This window comes from Oncorhynchus nerka, linkage group LG7, assembly GCF_034236695.1.
Source record: "Oncorhynchus nerka isolate Pitt River linkage group LG7, Oner_Uvic_2.0, whole genome shotgun sequence".
Lineage (NCBI taxonomy): Eukaryota > Metazoa > Chordata > Actinopteri > Salmoniformes > Salmonidae > Oncorhynchus > Oncorhynchus nerka.
Window position 1 is genome coordinate 2,767,439 of NC_088402.1, and position 5,000 is coordinate 2,772,438.

The following is a 5,000-nucleotide window of genomic DNA, read 5'->3' on the forward strand; positions in this document are numbered from 1 at the left end:
ATCCCTCAATCTCCCTCCCTCCATCCCTCCCTCCCTCCATCCCTCAATCTCCATCCCTCCTTCCCTCCCTCCCTCCATCCCTCAATCTCCCTCCCTCCCTCCTTCCCTCCCTCCTTCCCTCAATCTCCCTCCCTCCTTCCCTCCCTCCTTTCCTCAATCTCCCTCCCTCCCTCCTTCCCTCCCTCCATCCCTCAATCTCCCTCCCTCCTTCCCTCCCTCCTTCCCTCAATCTCCCTCCCTCCTTCCCTCCCTCCCTCCATCCCTCAATCTCCCTCCCTCCTTCTCTCCCTCCCTCCATCCCTCAATCTCCCTCCCTCCTTCCCTCCCTCCTTCCCTCAATCTCCCTCCCTCCTTCCCTCCATCCCTCAATCTCCCTCCCTCCTTCCCTCCATCCCTCAATCTCCCTCCCTCCTTCCCTCCATCCCTCAATCTCCCTCCCTCCCTCCCTCCTTCCCTCCATCCCTCAATCTCCCTCCCTCCTTCCCTCCATCCCTCAATCTCCCTCCTTCCTTCCCTCCCTCCTTCCCTCAATCTCCGACCCTAACTCATAGTGATTTAGCAGATGCTCTTATCCAGAGCGACTTCGATGTAGTGCATTAATCTTAAATATAGCTAGGTGGGACAACTACATAGCAGTCATAGTTAGAACATGTTTCCGAGCTGAGGAGGGGGATTATTTAAAGTACTGTTTGAAGAGGTAGATTTCAGGGTTTCAGATGCTTTGGAAGATGGACAGGGACTCTCCTGTCCTAACATCAGGGGGAAGATGGGCAGGACTCTGCTGTCCTAGCATCAGGGGGAAGATGGACAGGGACTCTGCTGTCCTAGCATCAGGGGAAGATGGGCAGGGACTCTGCTGTCCTAGCATCAGGGGAAGATGGACAGGGACTCTGCTGTCCTAGTATCAGGGGAAGATGGACAGGGACTCTCCTGTCCTAACATCAGGGGGAAGATGGGCAGGACTCTGCTGTCCTAGCATCAGGGGAAGATGGGCAGGACTCTGCTGTCCTAGCATCAGGGGAAGATGGACAGGGACTCTCCTGTCCTAGCATCAGGGGAAGATGGACAGGGACTCTGCTGTCCTAGCATCAGGGGGAAGATGGGCAGGACTCTCCTGTCCTAGCATCAGGGGGAAGATGGGCAGGACTCTGCTGTCCTAGCATCAGGGGGAAGATGGACAGGGACTCTCCTGTCCTAGCATCAGGGGGAAGATGGGCAGGACTCTGCTGTCCTAGCATCAGGGGGAAGATGGACAGGGACTCTGCTGTCCTAGTATCAGGGGGAAGATGGGCAGGACTCTGCTGTCCTAGCATCAGGGGAAGATGGACAGGGACTCTGCTGTCCTAGTATCAGGGGGAAGATGGACAGGGACTCTGCTGTCCTAGCATCAGGGGGAAGATGGACTCTGCTGTCCTAGCATCAGGGGGAAGATGGACAGGGACTCTGCTGTCCTAGCATCAGGGGGAAGATGGACTCTGTTGTCCTAGCATCAGGGATAAGATGGACTCTGCTGTCCTAGCATCAGGGGGAAGATGGACAGGGACTCTGCTGTCCTAGCATCAGGGGGAAGAAGGGCAGGACTCTGCTGTCCTAGCATCAGGGGGAAGATGGGCAGGACTCTGCTGTCCTAGCATCAGGTGGAAGATGAACAGGGACTCTGCTGTCCTAGCATCAGGGGGAAGATGGACAGGGACTCTGCTGTTCTAGCTTCAGGGGGAAGATGGACTCTGCTGTCCAATTCCTAGCATCAGGGGGAAGATGGACAGGGACCCTGCTGTCCTAGCTTCAGGGGAAGATGGACAGGGACTCTGCTGTCCTAGCATCAGGGGAAGATGGACTCTGCTGTCCTAGCATCAGGGGGAAGATGGACTCTGCTGTCCTAGCATCAGGGGAAGATGGGCAGGACTCTGCTGTCCTAGTATCAGGGGGAAGATGGACAGGGACTCTGCTGTCCTAGTATCAGGGGGAAGATGGACAGGGACTCTGCTGTCCTAGCATCAGGGGGAAGATGGACAGGGACTCTGCTGTCCTAGCATCAGGGGGAAGATGGACTCTGCTGTCCTAGCATCAGGGGGAAGATGGACTCTGCTGTCCTAGCTTCAGGGGGAAGATGGACTCTGCTGTCCTAGCATCAGGGGGAAGATGGGCAGGACTCTGCTGTCCTAGTATCAGGGGGAAGATGGACAGGGACTCTGCTGTCCTAGCATCAGGGGGAAGATGGACTCTGCTGTCCTAGCATCAGGGGGAAGATGGACAGGGGCTCTGCTGTCCTAGCATCAGGGGGAAGATGGACAGGGACTCTGCTCTGCCATCTCATTGGTTTGTAGGAGAATATACCCCACGTGCCGCCATCTCATTGGTTTGTAGGAGTATATACCCCACGTGCCGCCATCTCATTGGTTTGTAGGAGTATATACCCCACGTGCCGCCATCTCATTGGTTTGTAGGAGAATATACCCCACGTGCCGCCATCTCATTGGTTTGTAGGAGAATATACCGACGTGGGTGATTGAAAGCTGAACTGAGGTCCTCCAGTCCATTCGGTGGTAACGCACCTTAACGTTGGTTGCCAACCGCCATATAAAGTCCACAGAAGAAGAAGCAGACTGAAGGAGGAGAGATTACTAGAAACAAACTCTGTTAACCCTTTTATCTGTGGATGAATTGTCGGAGTAGAGGACCTTGTGCATTTCAGGTAAAATAACAACCCAATGTTTATATCCCAGGACTAATGAACAAAAACACCACGTGGTCTAGTCAGCATGTCTTTCCCCCTCAGTCCTCCCTCTGTCCCTTCCCTCTCCTGCTCAGTCCTCCCTCTGTCCCTTCCCTCTCCTGCTCAGTCCTCCCTCTGTCCCTTCCCTCTCCTGCTCAGTCCTCCCTCTGTCCTTTCCCTCTCCTGCTCAGTCCTCCCTCTGTCCCTTCCCTCTCCTGCTCAGTCCTCCCTCTGTCCCTTCCCTCTTCTGATCAGTCCTCCCTCTGTCCCTTCCCTCTCCTGCTCAGTCCTCCCTCAGTCCTCCCTCTGTCCCTTCCCTCTTCTGCTCAGTCCTCCCTCTGTCCCTTCCCTCTTCTGATCAGTCCTCCCTCTGTCCCTTCCCTCTCCATCTCAGTCCTCCCCCGGTCCCTTCCCTCTCCTGCTCAGTCCTCCCTCTGTCCCTTCCCTCTCCTGCTCAGTCCTCCCTCTGTCCCTTCCCTCTCCTGCTCAGTCCTCCCTCTGTCCCTTCCCTCTCCTGCTCAGTCCTCCCTCTGTCCCTTCCCTGTCCTGCTCAGTCCTCCCTCTGTCCCTTCCCTCTCCTGCTCAATCCTCCCTCTGTCCCTTCCCTCTTCTGCTCAGTCCTCCCTCTGTCCCTTCCCTCTCCTGCTCAGTCCTCCCTCTGTCCCTTCCCTCTCCTGCTCAGTCCTCCCTCTGTCCCTTCCCTCTCCTGCTCAGTCCTCCCTCTGTCCCTTCCCTCTCCTGCTCAGTCCTCCCTCTGTCCCTTCCCTCTCCTGCTCAGTCCTCCCTCTGTCCCTTCCCTCTCCTGCTCAGTCCTCCCTCTGTCCCTTCCCTCTCCTGCTCAGTCCTCCCTCTGTCCCTTCCCTCTCCTGCTCAGTCCTCCCTCAGTCCTCCCTCTGTCCCTTCCCTCTCCTGCTCAGTCCTCCCTCTGTCCCTTCCCTCTCCTGCTCAGTCCTCCCTCTGTCCCTTCCCTCTCCTGCTCAGTCCTCCCTCTGTCCCTTCCCTCTCCTGCTCAGTCCTCCCTCTGTCCCTTCCCTCTCCTGCTCAGTCCTCCCTCTGTCCCTTCCCTCTCCTGCTCAGTCCCTCAGTCCTCTGTCCCTTCCCTCTCCTGCTCAGTCCTCCCTCTGTCCCTTCCCTCTCCTGCTCAGTCCTCCCTCTGTCCCTTCCCTCTCCTGCTCAGTCCTCCCTCTGTCCCTTCCCTCTCCTGCTCAGTCCTCCCTCTGTCCCTTCCCTCTCCTGCTCAGTCCTCCTCTGTCCCTTCCCTCTCCTGCTCAGTCCTCCCTCTGTCCCTTCCCTCTCCTGCTCAGTCCTCCCTCTGTCCCTTCCCTCTCCTGCTCAGTCCTCCCTCTGTCCCTTCCCTCTCCTGCTCAGTCCTCCCTCTGTCCCTTCCCTCTCCTGCTCAGTCCTCCTCAGTCCTCCCTCTGTCCCTTCCCTCTCCTGCTCAGTCCTCCTCTGTCCCTTCCTCTCCTGCTCAGTCCTCCCTCTGTCCCTTCCCTCTCCCTCAGTCCTCCCTCAGTCCTCCCTCTGTCCCCTCCCTCTCCTGCTCAGTCCTCCCTCTGTCCCTTCCCTCTCCTGCTCAGTCCTCCTCTGTCCCTTCCCTCTCCTGCTCAGTCCTCCCTCTGTCCCTTCCTCTCCTGCTCAGTCCTCCCTCTGTCCCTTCCCTCTCCTGCTCAGTCCTCCCTCTGTCCTTTCCCTCTTCTGCTCAGTCCTCCCTCTGTCCCTTCCCTCTCCTGCTCAGTCCTCCCTCTGTCCCTTCCCTCTCCTGCTCAGTCCTCCTCTGTCCCTTCCCTCTCCTGCTCAGTCCTCCCTCTGTCCTTTCCCTCTTCTGCTCAGTCCTCCCTCTGTCCCTTCTCTCTCCTGCTCAGTCCTCCCTCTGTCCCTTCCCTCTCCTGCTCAGTCCTCCCTCTGTCCCCTCCCTCTCCTGCTCAGTCCTCCCTCTGTCCCTTCCCTCTCCTGCTCAGTCCTCCCTCTGTCCCTTCCCTCTCCTGCTCAGTCCTCCCTCTGTCCCTTCCCTCTCCTGATCAGTCCTCCCTCTGTCCCTTCCCTCTCCTGCTCAGTCCTCCCTCTGTCCCTTCCCTCTCCTGATCAGTCCTCCCTCTGTCCCTTCCCTCTTCTGCTCAGTCCTCCCTCTGTCCCTTCCCTCTCCTGCTCAGTCCTCCCTCTGTCCCTTCCCTCTCCTGCTCAGTCCTCCCTCTGTCCCTTCCCTCTCCTCCTCTGTGCTCCTCAAAATTTCCTTTCCTCCTCTTTCTTCCCCATCCCTCCCCCTTCCTTCCTTCCTTCCTTCCTT

The 5,000-nt window shown here is 57.7% G+C and overlaps 1 protein-coding gene across 1 annotated transcript in view; it reads right to left on the minus strand.

The window, feature by feature from the left end:
• The window catches only part of LOC115125965 (protein CBFA2T1-like), a 59,403-nt gene that overhangs the window by 27,284 nt on the left and 27,119 nt on the right, over window positions 1-5,000 (minus strand). The window lies entirely within an intron of this gene.